The 6138-nt window shown below is 37.3% G+C and overlaps 1 pseudogene; it reads right to left on the bottom strand.

Moving 5' to 3' along the window:
• Positions 1–1422: 1422 nt before the first annotated feature.
• Positions 1423–5327, bottom strand: LOC107572712 (uncharacterized; annotated as a pseudogene).
• Positions 5328–6138: the final 811 nt, after the last annotated feature.

Raw genomic sequence — 6138 nt, 5'->3', positions numbered from 1 at the left:
AGAAAGGAAGATCGGGTTGTTTGTCTGCCATTCTTGCTCTGTCTGCACAGCATGCGTGAACGCGCTGATGATGTATCCTGTCTGCGCGTACTGGGTGCGCAGAGGTATGCTAATACATACGTTGACAGGCAGGTAGGAAAGCCAATAAAAACACTCGGACCGAGCGTTTAGATTGGATGAACATTTCTTTGTTCTTCTTCCACAGAATATATAAATACAGATAAAGACATTTTCACCACTTAACTTAATGATTGCTTTCAACCAGCATAACAAAAAATATTTCTGAAGACAATCACCTATTGCACCTTTAAGAGCTACCGCTGCTGAATGTGACGCGGATCTGACATGCCGTAGTTTCAGTTGCGCTTTAACATGAAATGATACAGGCTACAATGCGCACCACCGTGTTTCTGCGTGCAGTTGAAGAGCATTCGCTACGAGCACAGTATAACGGCTGACAGGACATGTTAATTCTTTTTTACTGACATGTGGCCTGACAACATCTCATCTGACCGCAGTTCACTGATGTTCTACTGAAGCTCCTCGTCACTGGTACGGTTTCCGCACTCGTTTGAGTAGCACCTGGCGCTGAGGCGAAGTGGAGCGCATGTCTGAAAAGTCTCCTGTTTGATGTGCTGAGCTCATAAAGACGTTCTGCATCTTGTCAAGAAAAAAGAGAGACAGAAGCAGCATTTGTGAGTGTGGTGGCCAACCCTAGCTCCGCCCCTGCGTTAAATATTTTTAACACTGTTAAACTGGAAAAATGAATCGCCTGCATTAACATACTAATCTTGACACACACACACACACACACACACACACATATATATATATATATATATATATATATATATATATATATATATATATATATATATATATATGTATATATATGTATATATATGTATATATATGTATATATAATGTATTAATATATTATGACAATAGTCGAGAATGTATGTACCATTTTACAGGAAAACGCTGGCAGCTGTGGTTACCAGAGAATTCCTGTAAAAAATACAGCAGCACAGTAGATAACTTTACTGACACAATATTTAAATTGATTTACAGTGAATGAAATCACAGCTGAATCACATTACAAACTTAAGTCTACCAAAAAAAATTGTTTATTTATATACAACACAGTTATGCAAAATGGACTATTTCCTGTATTTTTTACATGTAATAATTGCTTATTGTGCATCAATAAATGATACAATTAACAGGGAAATATCAAACAAAATGCATTTTAACTGGTAAAACAACAGTAAAACTTTGCATTTTAAATGGAGATGTTCTGTATATTATACATAAAATCTATTCATAATATGCTGTATTTTTCTGTTTTAATAATGAAGTTATTGTGGTAAATCTCAAAAACACATCTTGAGAAAAGACAAGAGAGCAAAATATAACTTGAGAAATTTATTTAACAGCCATCGTCAATAGTTGTAAACAACTGGATGAATTTTTATTCAAACAAAGTTTTCAAAGTTTGAAACAAAGTTTATGTGCCAGGCACACAACAACAACCCACACTCTCCCTGTCTGGAATGTTCCACAGTATGGCATAAAACTTATCTATCTCCATGGAGACAATCAGGTGATGCCAAAAAGCCAAGTTACAGGTCAGATCTACAGGCGAGCCCCCTCACGTTTGTTAAGGTATTTTTTGCAATAAAAACCGTTCTAATTGAATAAATGCAAGATAGATAAGTTTTATACCATATTGTGAAACATTCCCACAAAGAAAGAACATCTTCATGAAACAAGCAGGTGGCGGACTCGCTACCAGAAAAAGTTAGTGCACCTTTAAGACTTAAAAAAAAATTATATAGTGCCTTAATAAACATAATACACATTGTGGATTTAACAAAGCAAAAACTAACAGTACCTCTTCTCAAACAAACAGAGAAAGTTAGTGCACCTTTAAGACTTAAAAAAAAAAATTATATGGTGCCTTAATAAACATAATACACATTGTGGATTTAGAGCGAAAACTAACAGTACCTCTTCTCAAACAAAGAGTCAGAGTCCACAGAAAGAGTCCATATTTAGGCTTAACGCCACTCGTGATCGGAGAGTTCCTGTATCAGGGTGAGGACTCGAGGGTTCACGTTGAGACGACGCTTGGAGTTTTTATTTTCTACTTTGGTTCCTTTTTCTGGGTTTATCGAGAAAAAACACCTGTAGAACAAAAGCATATTAAAGCATATTAAGCATTTTAATTGATCAGTTATAAAAAAAATAAAAAGAAACTACAAGAAACAATATACACACTACCGGTCAAAAGTTTGGAAAGTGTACTATTTTGATTGTTTTTGAAAGAAGTCTCTTCTGCTCAACAAGGCTGCATTTATTGGATCCAAAATACAGCAAAAGCAGTATTATTGTGAAATATTTTTACAATTTAAAATAACTTTCTATTTCAATATATTTTAAAATGCAATTTGTTTCTGTGATTTAAAGCTGAATTTTCAGCATCATTACTCCAGTCTTTAGAGTCACATGATCCTTCAGAAATCATTCTAATATGCTGATTTGCTACTCAAGAAACACTTATTATCAATGTTAAAAACAGTTGTGTACAATTGTTCAGGATCAAAACAACAGCATTTATTTGAAATATAAAGCTTTTGCAACATTATAAATGTCTATACTGTCACTTGATCAATTTAACGCATCCTTGCTGAATAAATGTATTAATTTAAGTTCTTTCCTAAAAAAAATAAAATAAAAATAATAATAATAATCTTACCGACCCAAAACTTTTGAACGGTATTACAATGTTACAAAAGCTTTCTATTTCAGATGAATACTGTTCTTTTGAACTTTATATTCAAAGAATGAAAAAAAAAAAAACTTTTCAACACTGATAATAATCAAATGTTTCTTGAGCATCAAATCATCATATTAGAATGATTCCTGAAGGATCACGTGACTCTGAATTTTGAGCATTTTAGTGATGCTCAAAATTCAGCTTTGCATCACAGGAATAAATTACACTTTAAAATATATTCAAATAGAAAAGTTATTTTACATTTTAATAATATTTCACAATATAACAGCTTTTTTGTATTTTTAATAACATAAATACAGCCTTGGTGAGCAGAAGAGACTTCTTTCAAAAACAATAAAAATAGTACAGTTTCCAAACTTTTGACATGCATATATAAAAAAAAACAGTCTGAGCCTTGCCAAGACTCAGAGCCGAACCAAGACCGAGACTCAGGCCACACCCAGAGGCAAGGCCGAGAGTCAGACCCAGACTAAGACCGGGCTCAAGTCCGGCTCTTAGTCTGGGTCTGACTCTTGGTCTTGAGTCTTGGCCTTAGTTAAGGTCCGGATTAAGACCGGGACCTCTGAGCCGGACTCCAGGTCCCAGAGTCCCAGGTCTGAGAAATGAGTAAGCCATGTTTACTCACCTTTGAAGAAACTCCAGTGTTGAAGCCAGCTCAGATGGATAGTGAATATTAAAACAGTAGTAGCTCCCGAACATGAGGCACAATGCATAAATGAAGGAGGAGATGTTTGTGTTGATAAGGTTCCGATCCAGACTCAGCATGTACCTTGTGGAGGAATAGCAGGACTGTCCTATGAACAAATTATTTAACAGGTTATATTAATAAGTGCTGCACTCACATGACAAATTCTATAAACAGTGCAATTAAAAAAAAAGAGATATGAAACAGACTTACCACAGACAATAACAACGGGTGTCAGAGGCACTTGCTCCAGTTGGACCTCTTCTGCCAGACATGTATCTTCTACATGGAAGAACATGGACTCCTCCTTCTCATCAAAGTAGCTGAGCAGAAGCAGGATCATCTCTATCACATCATCTGAACAGCCACTCTGCAGTCCCCGCATCCTCTGAAGCCTTGCATAATTCTGAAGGAATTTCTTGCTCTTGTTGACACAAACTGTGGTCATGTAGTCGAGAAGCCTTTTTCCTTTCAAATCCAAATTTCGTGTGAATGTCTCTTTGAGGTCAATCCCAGGGAGTTCCATAAAGTGGACTGACATGTCAAGTTCATCAAACCAAAACGGCCACTCCTCTCTAAGGCATTTGATACTTTTTCCCTGGTTGACATGTTGACGCTGTGTGTAAAATGTAGACTTCATTAAACATTTTACCTCCTCTGGATTGGCATCAGAGTGTTGGAACATCACCTTGAGTTTTTCCATCTTTTGCTGCTGGCTCTCTTGAGTTTCGTCAAGGGGCAGAAATTTTACATTCCATTTAATGCATCCATAAGTGTCCTGCATTGCTGCTCTCTCTTCTAATGGGATCTTGTCTGTTTGGTCCGAGTCATCTGCCTGATGTTTTCTTTTTTTTTATTTTGGGTGTTGAAGTGCGCCTCACATTTTCAATTCTGTTTTGCAACTGTTTGACAAGGGAATGGTAGCCTGTTCCAACAATATCACCCTCTATTAAATCTTGGAGAGAACTGGGATATTTTGCCACCATTTTTGTTGCAACGTCAGTTGAATGCTTTTTACCTACATGAGGGCATTTTTGCATCATCTCAGTCACAACAATCTGGACCATTTGCCTCCTTAGTTTTGGGCCAGGCCTTTTTCCCCTCTCTAAAGCCTGCATCACGTCCTCAGGAAATTTACTCCATGGAATTTCAAAGTTGACGTCCCACTGTGTGTCAAGTCCTGGGCTGCTGGAGGAGCTTGACGATGAACTTTGGGGTGAAACAGAGAGCGATGGCAGTGATTGGGTAGGTGAGGCTTCCACAGATGATAGTGAACTCTTCTCGGGAGTGTGGTCTTTAAATGGCAAAAAAATAAGATTGATTCACACTGTAAAATATTTCACAATGTCCATGTCTGCTGTTGATTTTGAATAGTTGTGTAGTGGTGTATAGTGTTTTTACTTACATTTCCGTTTCCAAGCAGAAAGAAGCTTTCTGGCTTCTACAGGTCTTAATGCTGTCATCAAATCAGCCTCCGTTACGAAGCGTAGATCATCATACGCCTCGACTCCAATGGACTGCAAGTGCTCTTCCAGGATGTTTTTGTTTACTGCTTGAAGTTGTGGTAGGACTTCCATGATAGCGACATCTAGGAAGGGTCGCTCTGAGTCAGTCATATTTGCATTGAAGACAAAATGGCACCTTCAAACAAAACAGAAAATATATACAGTACATACACTTAACAGAGCAGGGACATGCATGAGGTAACACTTATATTAATGTCAAATTATTTACAGTAAGAAGTGAGCTTTAATTGGACTTTATTTTTCCACAATACTGTGTTTTAGTGGAATGACTTGGTATCCATCAAGAATGTATGATACCAAAGGATAGAAATCGGGCAGGTCATTAATGTTGATACACTGTAACCCAAGACTGTCCTTTGTCACAGAATACGGATGGTATTCTGAGAGGAAGGTGCCTTTGTGGATATCCATCAAAACATACACAGATGTGTCATTATGAATCAAGATGAGTAGAAGTTCACCAAACTCCATATACTCATCATTTCTGTACACAAGAAACTGTCCTTTTTTATATGCAGTGCCCTTGTACTGAATGCCTGTGGTAACTGTGGTATTGCTTTCTGAAAAGGCTAACTCACTGACTGCATGTTTAATAGTGTTACTGCAGAGGTTGGGATAAAACGCACAGCTGTCCTTCACTTGCAGTAGTTTACTGCATTCTTGCCCAGCTAAAAGATATGCCTGATACATCTGATGACGCTATGACAAAGTTTGACAAATGTTTTTGAAGTTTTTCAAGTGTCTGGCACATCTTTTAAAATAACTGTGCTTACTTTCAAACCTAAGCGTCCATAACCTAATCAATGGACCAAATCTCAAGATCAGTGCTGAATAATGGCGCAAATAGTGGTGCTTGGGTTTTAGTTGCACTTCAGGAAACAACATCTTTCTCAACTCCAAATATTCTTGGATCAAAATGTCAAGATATGCTATCTGGGACAAGGAAATGTTCTGAGCACAAATAAGATCCAAATGTCTTTTAGCTGGAGAGCTAACTGCCATACTTCATCCTCATGATTTTGCACTTTGTCACCAATCAAAACTGGTAGCAATCTCAAAAGGTTCCAGTTTTGAATGGCTTGCCCTGATAACTTGGCACTGTCCGGGTTGACAGCACATGGCTTTGT

The sequence above is a fragment of the Sinocyclocheilus grahami genome, unplaced genomic scaffold (assembly GCF_001515645.1).
Source record: "Sinocyclocheilus grahami isolate Dianchi unplaced genomic scaffold, SAMN03320097.WGS_v1.1 scaffold1800.1, whole genome shotgun sequence".
Classification (NCBI taxonomy): Eukaryota; Metazoa; Chordata; class Actinopteri; order Cypriniformes; family Cyprinidae; genus Sinocyclocheilus; species Sinocyclocheilus grahami.
The sequence above is the reverse complement of the archived record's forward strand: the minus strand, read 5'-3'. Positions and strand labels throughout refer to the sequence as shown.